This window comes from Myzus persicae, unplaced genomic scaffold, assembly GCF_001856785.1.
Source record: "Myzus persicae strain clone G006 unplaced genomic scaffold, MPER_G0061.0, whole genome shotgun sequence".
In the NCBI taxonomy this organism is placed as follows: Eukaryota; Metazoa; Arthropoda; class Insecta; order Hemiptera; family Aphididae; genus Myzus; species Myzus persicae.
The window spans coordinates 1-16,884 of NW_019104463.1; positions in this window are offsets into that span (position 1 = coordinate 1).

The window sequence follows — 16,884 nt, forward strand, 5'->3', positions numbered from 1 at the left end:
TAATTGCAAATAATTGCAAATTGGTTTTTAGCATTTGCAAATCGATATTTTATTTTTAGCGAATTTTTCAAGTTTTTTTGCCAGCCCCCCGACATTGCCCGATCGATACCAAAAATATGTCAATATTTTGCAAATTGGTTTTTAGAATTTGCAAATAACTAATTAAAAAATTATAAGCACAAAACCATTACGGGGGGCCAACTTCACGCAGCCCCCCGACATTGTCCGATCGATTCCAAAAAGATGTTTGTGAAAAATCGATTTTGCGTAAAAATTCCCGTTTTTCCTTAATTTTCTTTGGTTTTTCTTGACTTTTTTGAAAATTACTGGGAATTTTAAATTTTGACCTCCCCAATGCACCAATGATATTCACTTTCTAATCGAACAAGATACTGAAGTTGAAAATCGTAGCATTATTTCGACTACTTATCGTGTACACAGACACAAAAAAAAAAAAAATAAAAAAACACACAACATTGTAAAATCAATACATTCATCGTTCCACTCAGAATCTAAAAGCAAAACTTCTAAAAAACATTTTAGCATCGGTATTATCTATTAAACAGGTAGAAACTATGTTTTTAGTTAAAAAATTATTGACCAATAAGATTTTATTTTATTATTTTATTTAAGAAATATCTTCTTCAACTTGTATATTTAGTTGTATTATTTATATTTAGTCTATTAAAGTTTGAAACATAAAAAACAAAAATGAATATTGTTGTAGCTTACAATAAATTTATGTGAAATCGATAAGTTATTTTTTTCAAATTTTTCATGTTCTTGTTAAATTAATACAATTTATAGTATAGTTACATACATATTATTTTGATTGTATTACACTTTCAAGACTAATACAATTTTCATGATCTCCACAAACCCATTATTGTAATATATGTATTATAATAAAATATACCCAAATTTTAAATTGCCCTAAAAAAATCCATTTTGAGCCTGTGCTTTATACAACATAACTGTGTAAAGCACTGACAAGATAGTATTGACTGGAAACAAACTTATTGGCGGGTTGCAGGGAGCTTATGGCATGGTGTCATTGAGTAGGCTTGTGTTGGTGGAAATTGGGCAAGTGCGGATATAGTGCAACAACGGACGAGGATGGAACTATTAATATTGTTTAATATAGTAGAAATTGATTGTTCTTAAATATAAATATAGATAGAGCGTGAATTATACTAGCCCCATTTGACCTCGCACATGCTTACTCATAAGTCATAACCTTAAGCGGCCCGGGGATACAGTTTCGTTTCCAGTCCATACTATCTTAGTAAGTTGTGTAAAGATACGTTTTCCTCACAAGCGCGGCATCTAGCGTAACCATAGACATATAATCGTATAAGTCAATGAGCGTAACTACTGGACATAGGACTGCACCTTACGTGCTGCTAAATATACAATAGTCATGTCAAAGTGTGAGCATGTGCCAATGTGAGCAAGTGTGAAGTGTCGTTGCTAAACTAATTAATTTATACAAACAAAAACAATTTTACTATTCATTATGTCTGTGAAATGTGAATTTCACCCCACCCTTCCACACCAATGTCATCAAGCCGTTTACTTCAAGAAAGTAGGTGTTGGAAAAATAATAAGAGTTTTAAATAGACAATACAATATTGCATAATAATTAATAAGTAATAACTAATAACCCATTATATTATCACCACGCCATGCGTACCCGGGTAGATAGAAAAAACAAATCACGTTATTTCTAATCATAGGTGTCACATTAGAGCGTTTTGTCGGGACTGGTTGATTCCTGCCGCTGACGGACATCAACATGTTGCGGTCAGGCGGGATTCTAAGCGTCGTTATGTGTAAACAAAAAATATTATATTATTATCATACGCATTCCGTTCTTAACACACTGTCAATTTTGGTAGTTGAGACTTGTGTTTTCATTCATTAATGTTGTTTTATTAATTTCGGATGTATATACATGTTATAATATTAGTTTATTACATTTGAAATAGTATATCGCATTTACTTGCCACGTTTGGGAAATGGACAGTAAAAAGGTAAGTTATCGTTGATTGTTTATAAATTATATAAATTTAATACAACCAGAAGTAAAAAAATAATAAAGAAATCATCATAAATGATAGGGATTGACTTTAATTTAATAATCTATAATAGGTACATTGCATAGTTTTTGTTAAACTTTTTATAGGTAAGGTTAAAAAGACAAAAACTTGGTTTATATATTAATATTCAAACTATACTAAAAAAAAAAAGGTGGGTAAGTGGATCAGTGGATGTCACTCTGCTGTACAGTAGGTTACAAGTGGGTCACTGTATAATGGATGGTATTAAATTTGAATTCAATGATATAATATCATTATATAAGAAAAACGATTCTGAGCGGAGACTGTATGTCAGTCTAGGTATAAGACATAATATTACAGTCTATGGTACCTATTTAAAAAAAATTGAACTATAATACGTACCTATAATAAATTCCAAATTAATCATATCATAATATCTATTAGATACTTATAACGCGTTATACATCAACAACAAAGCGTGATACTATCATAGATATATAATAGTATACTTTAGAAGTTTCAAGTATAGCCAAGAATAATATAATACAATCACAACAAAATAACCAAAATAGTTATTCTAGGTTTTTAATATGTAATTTCATCCAAATTTGTCCTTAAAATGACTATAAAAATAAACTTTGTAAATGTATTTTTTAGATTTTTTGGTAACAGAATTATTTACTTACGTGGAATCTTGTTTTAAATTTTCGAATCTTAGAAACAAAAGTTGAACATTTTATACATTTTTAACTACAAAATAATTAATCAAATTTAAATTTGATAAATTTTGTCAAAATTTGATCTTAAAATACTTCTAAAAAAAAATTGTGTCTATGTATTTTTAATATTTTTCAACTGATATTGTAACAATATATCAGGAGTCTTGTATTAATTTTTTACACTTTTTAGCCCTATAGATAAAACTTTATTGATATTTATAGAAAAGACAACTAAAATAATTGAAAACTGACAATGTCGGTAAACAGCTCAAAAAGAGTCAAATTATTTTCAAAATTTTATCGTATATAGAAAATACTAATATAAATATTCAGTGAAATTTTCAAGTTTCTACAGTCATTCGTTTTTTAATTACAACAAAATAAGAAAATCGTTACGTAAAATATCGAGTGAATATCAAATGTTGAAAAAATATAAATTTAAAACACACATAAAAATTTAATTTGACTTGCTTGTAGACATTTTTTTTTTGAAAAATGTAGAGAAACTTATGAGGAATTTTGTATTACATTTCAAAATCTTAGTTCTAAAAAGAAAAATTTTTACTCAAAATAATTTGCTAATTTTCGTGATTTTTCAAAACAAATCAAAATATTTTGAAAATATTATCATGTATAGAAAATAGAAATATAAACAACCGGTGAAAATTTCATGTATCTACAGTCATTCGTTTTAAAGTTACACCAAAAACCAAAATCAATTTTTCGAAAACAGATTTTGCGTAAAAATTCCCGTTTTTCCTTAATTTTTCTTTTGTTTTTCACGGCTCTTTTGAAAACTACTGGGAAATTTTTACTTTTGACCTCCCAAAGTACCAAATAAATTCACTTTCTTATCAGAAATAATAAAGAAAATCCAAGCACTTTTACTGTCCTAAAAGGTGATGAAAGACACAAAATAAAATAAAAAATAAAAAAAAACACACATCATTGTAAAATCAATTCATTCATCGTTTCACTCAGAATCTAAAATGATTGAATAAATAAAATTATACATTTTTAAAAATAAAAAAATATTATTAAGAAATCTATTTTTTTATAAAAAAAAATTTATTTTATAAAAAAAAGATTTTTCATTAAGATTTTTTCGTTTCAATTTACATATATTCCATTTTAATTAGATTTTTTTATTCAATTATTTTTTATTCAAATTTGGTTTATCAAAAATCTGTATTTAATATAATATCTAAGTAGGATAAAACAATCTTGACTGAATAAAGAAGTACAGATGAATAAAAAATTACTTATTATTTATTTTAAAAAGTACTCAATAAAAATAATCTTAATTGAATAAACAAAATTTAAATAAAATGTAAAACAAATATAAATAAAAAATTTTTATTAAAAATCTGAATTTGGTAAAAAATCTATATTTAATAAAAACAAATTTTACCAGTTTGTAGTCAGTTGGACTATGCGGACTACATGGACAGGCTGTGTTATGGTATTTTAAGTTATAGTTACCTAGTTTAATATTTAAAATAGTTGTTTATTGTATTTTTATTTTTATCAAATATAAAATTTTTATATTTTACAGATTTTTTATCGAATATTGATTTTTCATCAAATATAAATTTTTTATAGTACACAGATTTTTTAACGATTTTTTTATTAAATATAGATTTTTGATATAATACAGATTTTTTATTGATTTGTTTATCAAATATTTTTTTTATTAAATATAGATTTTTATATGATGCAGATTTTTTATTAAATACAGATTTTTTTATTGATTTTTTTATTAAATATAGATTTTATTACTTTTGATTTATTCTGAAATTTAAACTATGTTTGAGTTAAAAACCTTTAAATATTAAAATTCACTTATAAATTGTATTTAATATTACCGTATTTATGCTTCTGATCAATTTAATTTCACTTACAACTTACCTATATCGTAAGATTACCAAGTGTTATTGTATTAAATTGATTAATCATTTATTAATATTAGGTTAACCTATTATTACCTCGAACAGTACTATAATTGTCCTATACTTACTCTTATAATATTTAAAAAATTATTTTGCTTATGAAATATTGTTATACAAATTTGTAGGTTGTAAAAGCTCCTGGAAGGAAACCAAATGTTAACCCTGATGAAGTATTTGCAATATTGAATAGCCAAATTGATAGGATATTTACGAATGACGGCCAACTTCAGCCAATTTCATCAGAGATTTGGAAAATTTTATCAACTGATCTAGGCAATAGAATTACTGCTAACTCTCTGTATATTTCTGTATATCAAAATAGATACTCTTGGCAATCTAAACTAAAAGAAATTATTGGTCTACATTTTGAGTCAAACATAAAGCATTCAGATATTAACAGTGACGCATCTGAATGTTCATCAGATTCCATAAAATCCAAAACAAAAAAAAAGCTATTCAATTTTTCACTTTCCTATAAACATTTTTTGAAAATTAAACCGGCACCAAAAGAATATAAGGATAAGAATACAACGAGAGTTTATAATGTACTAGAGGCTGGAAAATGGACCGATATAGTCTATGATAAATTTTTTAAAAAATTTCGTCTACCCTGTAATTTTATATTCAAACGTGGCAAAGTAGCCCGTGACCATTCTTCGGCGAGTAAATATATTCAATTTTGGGGTACATGTAAAGACTGTTCTAACGAACTAAATGGATGGTGTGATAAAAAACCCTATTCTGGTGAACCATTGAAAATCAATATTTCTACTAATGATACTAGAGATAATGCTATTAATCATATATCAAAACGACCATTAAAGGGTCACAAACGACGAAAAATTGGTAAACAATTATCAACAAATTTGGCCAGTAACTGGAGACGTGAAAATGCTAGAAAAGCGATGACATTTGGGGAACAATCACCCCCAAATTTGTATAAATATGAGGTTTTAAGAAAAACCAAACAAGAAATTAAAGACAAGGATCTAGGTATTTCAGTTAAATGTCCATTAATGTCACTGGTAGAGTTGAAAAGAAATTCATCGTTTTCAAATGACATTCATGCAATTGGTATAGATCCCGTTTTTGTACATTATTGGACAATGCACCAAATCATAATTTATAAAGATTGTGCAAAAACATATTTTCGTTTGGCTATAGATGCTACAGGTTCTATCATAAAGAAAATAAAACGTTCAACTCTTAATGTTTTATCGGGTGACATTTTCTTGTATGAAGCTGTAATTAATACAGGATACGGTCAGATTCCTGTTTCACAAATGGTATCAGAACGTCATGACACTCTTACAATTCATTATTGGCTTGGTCAATGGTTGAAATCGTCATTAAAGATTCCAAATGAAGTAAATTGTGATTTTTCTAAAGCACTTTTAGGGGCAATATCTATAACGTTTTATGGAATGAGTCTACAGGATTACTTAGAAACATGTTATAAAGTTTTAACTGATCAAGCTATTGAACTTCCTAGGACTTATATTAGAATAGATGTATCTCATATGATAAAAATCTTCTGTCGTACTAAGTGTTTAATAGGACATAAAAGAAGAATACTAAAAGAATTTTATGTTCGATGTCTAAGACTTTTACTTACGTCAAAAGATTTAGATACATTCACCAAATTTCTCGATGCTATTTTTACCGTAACTTTAAGTGAAACAGACGGGATTATGAAGAAACGAGAACACCCTCAGAATTGAGTAGACAATATTTACTAGATTGTATGAAAGGTCTAAGTAAAGACGATCCATTTGAAGAAAATGATCCTGCAGTTAAAACGGAAATAATTGAAGATAATACAATAGACGAGGAAGCATCCACAGGTTGTATAAATGAATTTATAAGTGCTATTTTAAATTCTAGTACCATGAAAGCCACAGTAACTGGAAATAGAATATCAGCGTATTATTTACCCGAACTAGTCCCGCATATAATTAGATGGTGTCGAGATTTTCCATTATGGACTTCGGTGATGCTACATAAATATAATTCACCATATGATATCGCTACATCAGCTCCTGTAGAAGGAGATTTTAATACATTAAAAAATCAAATACAGTGGTCGCCGCTTATTGGACTCACGGTTAATAGACTCATTCGCATATTAGACTCAAAACGGTTGGTCCCGATTCGCACGGTTAGGTTAGGTTAGGTTTTTGAGTCATTCGCCTTATTGACTCATTCGGTTAATTGACTCAAATTGTCGGGTCCCAAAGTGAGTCCAATAAGCGGCGACTACTGTACTTCGTTTTGAACAAAAACCAATGTCCATAGATCGATTTGTGATTCGCCATTTAAAAAGTATAGATGGATCAACTAAAATAATGCGAAGCTCTCAAATAAAAAATAAATGCCTGCAACTAAATGATATTTTAAAAAAAAGTTCTGACGATGATTCAGACTCTAATACTTCTAAAAACATATTTCTGGATAAAAGTAGTGATGAACTCAAAGGAGGTAAAATAGATACAGGATTTGAACTAAACAGGAAAATGTTTGCTTATAATCAAAGTTCTGACAAACAATGTGAGGTCATTAAAAAATCAAAAAAACCTCAAAAATTTTTGGATATAAGTTCTCCTGAAGAATCTCCACAAAATTATGGCAATTTCGATAATAGTAGTGATGAACTCAAAGAAGATAAGACATATACAGGATTTGATGTAAATAGGAAAATGTTTGCTTATAATCAAAGTTCTGACAAACAATGTGAGGTCATTACAAAATCAAAAAAACCTCAAACATTTTTGGATATAAGTTCTCCTGAAGAATCTCCACAAAATTATGGCAATTTCGATAATAGTAGTGATGAACTCAAAGAAGATAAGACATATACAGGATTTGAAGTAAATAGGAAAAGTGTTATGTATGATCAAAGCTCTGATGAACAATGTGAGGTCATAACAAAATCAAATAGATATCAAAACATATTTTTGGATGTAAGTTCTCCTGAAAAATCTCCACAAAATTATGACAATTTCGATTCAATACCAAACGTTATTAGTAAGGAATTGGATATAAATATTCTTGAACAAGAGACTTGGAGAGGACTTGGAGGTAATCCTAATTTTGAATTGGATACAAGTCTTAATTTAATTAAAAAGAAAAAAAAGAATCGACCGGGAAAATATATGACAGATGTACCCGAAATTGATAGGATTTTAAATAATCGTAAGCTCCGTTCAAATATGAATACAGTTTTAAGAAATGGAAACTCATGCACACCGATTCAACTGTTTAAAAAGAGGTTTATTGTAAGAAACACATGTCCATTTGATTCAGTAGCAATAATAATTGTAATGGCATACTATGATAATCATAATTATAAGCGTTATCTAGATAATTGTGAAAATATTTTTATAAACTTCTGCAAAAATTTAGCTCTTCATGGGCCATCAAAAACTATTTATAAAGAAAGGGCTGCCATATTAAAAGATATTTTTGAGGGTGCTACTGGTATTTCAGGTGTTGGTATAATTGATACAACTTGTAACATTGCTTATATCATCAATAAACTCTTAAAAGATGTACCATCGGCCACAGAAAGTTTAAGTTGTTCAAATGAAAACTGTACAAATAATAAGAGTTATTCAAATCCAACTATCATTACAAAATTTAATGGTGGATTTTCATCAATGGAATCAACGATTATGGAATACCTAGATTCACGAAACTTTGATTGTACTGCACTTCACTGTAATGGGAATATAACAGCCAAACGGAAATTGCATAACCATTTATTTATAGAAACAGAAGTATTTGCAAACACACTACAATATTCTCTAACGACTTTCCCAACTCAACTGAATATAGAAGAATCCAAGTAAGATGATAATATCATAAATTAAAATATATTTCTTACTAATTGACAGTTGTCATTATCTATACCAATATGCTTAATTACTTTGTAGATATCAATTGAATGGAATAGTTGGATACAGAAGTGGTCATTATACAGCATTCATCAAGAGGCCAAATGAGAGCTGGGAACACCACAACGACTTGGCAAAAAAAATATTAAAAATAAAAAGCCCCAAACAAATCACTATTGAACCACATATAATAGTATACAGCAAAGAAAATTAATAAAAATAAACTCAAACTGTAAGGATATAACAGGGACATATATGAGTTTTACTAAAATATTTATACTTTTGTATACTATGATTTTGCCTAAATTGTAAGATACAATAATATTTACCTTTGTTTTTTTTTTTTTAATTTGATTTGACTAAATGTAAAAAATAAAACTAAATATTTGTTGTTGAAGTTAATGAAGTTTAAGAAAAGATTTCTTAAATAAAATAATAAAATAAAATTTTATTGGTCAATAATTCTATGACTAACAAAATGTAATTTATACCTGTATGATAGATAATACCGATGCTATAATGTTTTTAAGAAGTTTTGCTCTTTAATATCAAACATAATAGCACAAAATGGTTACTAAGAATAAGTTGAGTCTTTCATAAAAATCATAGACGTATTAATAAATGGAACTGCGCTAAGAGAGAGAAATCATGAAACCGGTATTGAATGAGATCAACAATCACAGTTGGTGGCAACCAATTAAGAATATTTTTATTTATCTTTTTTCTTGATCTATTCGGATTTTTTATTAATATTATATTTACTTATTTTTAAAAATGAAGGTTCATTTATTGATATTATATTTTTCAATAATTTAAGCTTTTATTTAATTAAGAATATATTTTATATTAATTAAGATTAGAAACCAATTTGCAATTATTTGCAATTAAATTGCAAAATATTGACATAGTTTTGGAATCGATCGGACAATGTCGGGGGGCTGCGTGAAGTTGGCCCCCCGTAATGGTTTTTAGCTTATAACTTTTTTATTAGTTTTTTGCAAATTCTAAAAACCAATTTGCAATTATTTGTAATTAATTTGCAAAATATTGACATAGTTTTGGAATCGATCGGACGATGTCGGGGGGCTGGCAAAAAAACTTGAAAAATTCGCTAAAAATAAAATATCGATTTGCAAATGCTAAAAACCAATTTGCAATTATTTGCAATTAATTTGCAAAATATTGACATAGTTTTGGAATCGATCGGACGATGTCGGGGGGCTGGCAAAAAAACTTGAAAAATTCGCTAAAAATAAAATATCGATTTGCAAATGCTAAAAACCAATTTGCAATTATTTGCAATTAATTTGCAAAATATTGACATAGTTTTGGAATCGATCGGACGATGTCGGGGGGCTGGCAAAAAAACTTGAAAAATTCGCTAAAAATAAAATATCGATTTGCAAATGCTAAAAACCAATTTGCAATTATTTGCAATTAATTTGCAAAATATTGACATAGTTTTGGAATCGATCGGACGATGTCGGGGGGCTGGCAAAAAAACTTGAAAAATTCGCTAAAAATAAAATATCGATTTGCAAATGCTAAAAACCAATTTGCAATTATTTGCAATTAATTTGCAAAATATTGACATAGTTTTGGAATCGATCGGACGATGTCGGGGGGCTGGCAAAAAAACTTGAAAAATTCGCTAAAAATAAAATATCGATTTGCAAATGCTAAAAACCAATTTGCAATTATTTGCAATTAATTTGCAAAATATTGACATAGTTTTGGAATCGATCGGACGATGTCGGGGGGCTGGCAAAAAAACTTGAAAAATTCGCTAAAAATAAAATATCGATTTGCAAATGCTAAAAACCAATTTGCAATTATTTGCAATTAATTTGCAAAATATTGACATATATTTCGAATTAATCGTATAAAGTCGGGGGGCCAACTTCACACACATATCATTTTTGGAGGTAAGTCGAAATAACTAATACCGATTTCATGAAAAACTAGTTTACCTTTTTTTGCCTTTTTGACTGGTGTAGTATCATAGGTCTCGTCACAATTAATGCTACCTTCATTTTCATTTAAATTTTCCACGAAGAATTCTGTTGGTTTACAAACAGGTGACATTCGTTTAGTCGAAGTCCTAGTTCTTGACGCATTATTAAAGGTTTCTGGTTCTATAATTTTAATAACGAAACAATTACAATTTAAAAAAAAGTACTGGTAATTTCGTAAAAATTTTAACTAAGGATAAAAAATTTTAGTTGGCCAACGTTCAAGTTTTTTTATAATCATTGTAATCCAAACTTGTACTTTTTCACGATTTTGACATATTTCGTAAAAATTTGAATTCAAAATTGAATCAATACAATCAATACCTACATTGAATCATTCATCACTTCATTCAGAATCTAAAATAACTACTTGCCACCTGGTATTACGGTATATATATTATAGCTGAGTAATTTATTTAAAGTAATTACCAATTGAATACTTTGTAGGCACAGCGTTTTGTTTAAGTCTACTACTTGAGGCATTGGGGTTCATATACATAGATGCATCAAAATGGTGAGAACAAATATACCGTTTTCTCAGCTTTTTTGGACTCAACGCTTATAGCTTAATATTTCCTTTATAATATAAAATAAAGTATTGAAAAACAAAACTATATGAAGAATTATTACAAAATGTTATATTAATTCATATTTTATTCTTACCCGAGTTTAAAATCCATTTTTTTGCAAGTTCAGTGTCTTTTGGTATTGCATGGAAAATTACATTTTTAGAATTTCTTCTATTCATTTTGCAATTATAAAAAGCACATTTATCACCGGACATTTTAATAATAAAATAATAGAAAATATTAATTCAAGTACGTCGTACACTCGTACCGTGTGCTCGAATCTAATGATTCCAATCAAAGAAATGAAAAAACAAAACATTTTCTTAATATAGAAGTATAAATAGTTATTTATAAATAAAGAAATACGATTACGGCCGACGGAAGTCGGCAAAGACGACAAGCGACGGGCGATTATAATTTATAAATAATATTTAATTATTTAATTTTATTGTATACAAATTATCATAACGCGCTCTATCGGAAATAATTTCCGCGCAGCGTATTTTGTATTGCGGTGAGCGATCTATAGTATTTATAATCAATGGTATTATTATTATTCAATTTACACATTAAATATTAAAAAGTATTTTGTGTGAGCCACCCTTTACACCTAGGAATATGAAAAATAGTTTATATCACTCTCCGAGACCTACTTAATATACACACAAAATTTCATGAAAATCAGTCCTGCCGTTTTGAAGGAGTTCGGTAGCAAACATTTTTCATATTGTGACACGAGATTTTTATATAATATAATATAATATAACATAATATCCTACCAATGATTTTCTCACGGTCAACTATAAGTTGCCTTGTCAAGTGTGACATCCAAATTTAATTAGTATGTTTTTGCCCCCGGTCTAGAAAAAGTTAATAACATCGTTTACAGAGAAATTTTTTAAGTCTTTGAATTATCAAAATACTGGCATAATTTATATCTTTCGTTCCATTCATAGTTATACTTACACAATTTACATACACGAACTCTAATTTTAGAGCTTCGTACATTAAATCTATTTAAATAAAAAAAGTTGCAATAAGCATCAATTTTTCTATTGACACAAGCGATATAATTTTTTTTCAACATTATGAAGAATCCTGGGTGGCGATGCATTAAAGTGGTCTAAAATAAAAATAATTATTTAACATCCAGAAAATAAATAGCAAATTAATATCTAAGAAATCTTGCAATAATGAAGCATTGCCGGGTCAGCTAGTATATTATATAAGTATTCATAGGTAATTACTGTACATAGTAGGTATTAATTTACTTAAACATTTGTACACAAAACTAATTTTTACGATAGGGTTTCTTACCTATAACTAGTCTACAGTTTTTTCGATGTAATCTATGGCTGTATTTATTTTTGCCTTTTTTACTGGTTGTTGAGTCTAATACAGCTGCCACAATGCAATTTCACCTGTAAATTATAATTATGCATGTACAATAAATTTGAAAAAGTTCATAGTGGTTAATCATAATAATTGTTTTTACTTTTTAATTCGCTTATGGATCCGGGAAGATCTGCTTCATAAAAAGTGGCACCTTCTATAATATGTTCTTCAGATTTATTATGTAAATAATAGGGTATCAGTTGTTAGATTTTAAATAATATTAAATTTTGGTTGGCAAAAAACATGAATTGAATTGATTTTATGAAATTATTCAAAACTTGTTTTCAACTTGAAAAAAATTTTATTTCACTAAGTCGTTTTTGTAATATTTTAAAACAGAACAATTGAACATGCACGAAACTATACAAACGAAAACTACGGACAACAGTATGAATTTCAACGACGACCTTTTAAATACCATTATAATACCAATACAAGATATGGATTAAATCTATATTCTAATCGTGTGACAAATAAATTAAGATAAGATATCGATGGCTATTAGCTAGTGGGAAAATTACACGGAAAAAATAGGCGATCTGCGTTAAGGCGAATTGCCTTTATACCCGAATAATAAAAGTAATGTGTTTGGGAGAATTTCTTATATAATGTGTTTGAGCGAAACAGTATAAAAGTTAAAATTGCAAAAATTTAAATAAACACTATTAATAAAACCTAACTTATGCCAATGGTGTGGGAGGGGCTAGGCTTTTCGCCCCCCTTAAATCCACGGTTGGTTATTATACAGTCTAGTATAGCTAGACGAAGCTCTTCTACTATTTTTTTGCGTACCCCAACTATATTTTTTCACTGGAACGGGGGGACGGTACTAACTAATGTCTAGGTCTAAAGTAATTTTTGTTAAAATGTTGATTTCAATTTACGTCAATTATGTAACGAATTTTGCGATTTAAAACCTTTAAAAGATGCAATATATGCATTAGTTATATGCTTATATCACCGTCAGAGTGCGAGTGTGTGTTCAGTTCAATGAATAATATTGTTGCTCCGAAATGAAATGCATTGTCAACTACAAATATGTCATCTTTATTATACATACTATATAGGTACACTGTATTGGTCTTGGCCCTCTTGTAAATTTATTTGAACCAAGCTGTTATGTTATATCTTGGATATAACGCACTGGTAATAAATCAGCTGACGAAGTATGTTGTCAAAAAAAAAAATGTAAATGATGAACAACATACTTATCAAAATATATGGTCGCTTTTGAATTATAAAACAATAATTACTAATTTTGTTATCAATTTAGTAAACCTATAGAATAAATGATGTTGATTATAATTTTTTTTCTACAATAACATATTATATAAAGTAGGTTTTAGTATCAAAATATATGATATTTGGAATTTAAACATGTGTTGCTGAAAAGTGGTATTTAAAGTATAAATAAGGTTTGTGTGGAGCAAATATCCCCCCAAGGGTCTGTGTTAAATAATTGTGAACTTGGTCAGGACTGTATTTACAATTTTTGCGCCCTGGGTTAACCATAATTTTACGCCCCCCCCCCCCACCAAAAAATAGATCCACTTTTTTATTTTTCTTAACACATTTTTAGTTATAATTCTTTATGTCAAGTCATGGTTGTCTATCTATAACCGTAGTTATGTTAAAATAATATTAATTATATTCTATGCTAGCACTTATCCGTTATTGTTGCACTGCTAAGTTCACAATAGTCGTGTCATAGTACGAATTCTTTTCAAATAAAAATTATTTATTGATACAATACTACATCGGGTTACAGCGGGGCCCGGCCGCCTCTAAATATATCAATATTTGGCTGCCCGGTGCAAATGTCCCCAATGCACCCCCCTAAATGCGGCCCTGAACTTGGTACACAGTTTTTAAATCGTTGGATTGAGCTCCTCTACTTAATTTTTCCCAATTCGAGCACTGGATGTATAGGAATAGGTTTGATAAAAAAGTTATTTTTTTGGACTTAGAAAGGTACATTAAATATACATTCATCCGTTTGATGTTAAAGGATTGTATATTTTTCATAAAAGTTTTCTGTAAACAAAACTTTACAATTCTTGTGATACAAAATTAGTGTTGTATACAAATGTATAAATTAATACTGCGTACAGTAAATAATTATGTACCTGTACTTATATTTATTATTAATACCGCCAGTTTGTTTGTGTGTAATATAAATACGAATGGTGCCGATTTAGAATATAATATATATATATTTAATTGCTGATCCCCTGCACTTTGTTGCCTGTTAAAAATAGTTTAAAAATTAGAGTAGTCAAACCTATTGTGAACCTAATGTTTTCATACATTAGTTTTTACGATAATTCAATTTTTTAATTTGTTAGCTTGTCTTGCGTAAATACAATAGTGCAATTTAAAAATGCTCATAACCTGCTTAAAATCTGAATACCGTAAAAAACCGACATAAGAAACAGGGAACACGTCATGTTTTTATTTCATAGACTTTGGGGCTACATCTGCCCTTAAAAAATACCAGGTACTTGCCTACGTGTGAATAATAATTAATTAAAAATAAAAATGTTTAGAAGTGTTTGCATCTGAATTGAAAAAAATGTGTTTATTATTAAAATATGCAAACATAATTTTAATATCATGTGTTGTAATAATTATAGGCCACAAAACCTAAAACCTATCCATAGTTATTTCGATAAAACTATTATTTTAGTAATTTGAACTTCGGTCGTCAATTCAGTGAAACTGCCGCCCGACAATTTCAATCAAAACGTGTATGACGTAGTTGTTGAGTGGACGGAGAGGTCGTGGAGAACAAGATCCCTAAGTGAGTCTAATAAGTGGCGACCACTGTATATCAGTGTATTATGTCAGTGGTGGCTGGTAGGTACTTGATGGTGCCGTGGCGTGTCATATCTTTAATATGATATATTGATACCTATAATCCATAGGCTAATATATGATATGTATACCAAATTGAATATAATAAAATAATAAGTATTATATGTTATTATTATTATACTTTAAATTGTATATTTCGTCAATGTATCACAGGTTAGGTTATTAACAAGCTTATGCCGTGAACTTTGTGGCCCGTTAAAAATTACAACTCTAAATGAGACTCGATGGTGATAATGCGAGCAGAATATTATGCCTACATGCTGTGGATTGCGGACCCCGCTTGATGAGTACTTTATATAAATAATATGTTTTATTTTTATTTTGATTGCGGACACGCCGATGAGCGACCATAAGTGCAACTTAACCATATTGGGAGTCAATGTGCTAAAATTCAATTGTATGCATGCTTATACCTGATCTTTCCACTGCAGGCAACCAATAAACAGAAAAAATATACCAATTTCTACTAAACATATTTATACTTCTTCTATAACCAATAGCAACCGTATAAACAAATATTGCCTTCGTAAATCTTAAAATCCCTGTTTGTGCAACATCCTCGGGTCGGACCTATAAGATCCAATTGTGAATCTAAACCATCCAGGGCGTCACCCATACAAAAAATTCATTCAAATCGGTCCAGTGTTTAGGAGAAGTTCAGTGACATACACGCATACAGTATTATATACATGAAGAAATGATGTCATAAAGTGTCACATACACAAACAATTTAAATATAAAAAAAAACCCAAATCATTGTAAACTCAATAAATTCACATAGCTCTGCTCAGAATCTAAAATAATTTACCTACTATACTAATATTCTACCGTATGGACGATGCTGCAGCATTGGCGTGACCAGGTGTAAAATATTATTGGGACTTCAGTCTTGCAAATAAATCCCATACCCCTGTCCATCATAAAATAATTACTTCTAGACTCTAGTAAAAACCAACATTAAATATTATTATAACCATGTTATATTAAAAAATTATGTACTTGTACATAAATTATGACATGAATTAAAATGTACAGATAACGATATAGGAAATTTCCCGTCCATATCACCCGAGAAAACAGGATCGTCTAAGCTCTCCGCCCTCTAAATGAAGGAACGAAGGAAGTGAAACAAATAATAATATTAATATGAAGGGAGGACGCGTGGCCAATATACTAATAAGTGTTTTATTCAGTATTCTCTCCCCCCAGCCAATCCATTGATAACATTACATGACGATTGAAATTGTAGGAAGTCGGGCAGTTGCACAGAATCGACGAGGTTAATCCAAATCGGCTGTTCAAATGACTAAAAATAATTTCCCCATCAAAATAACTATTTGTCGGTTTTAGATTTTGCGGTCTCAATAATCAAAAAATGTAGTTAAAAATATTTCTCTTTATTTTAATTTAATT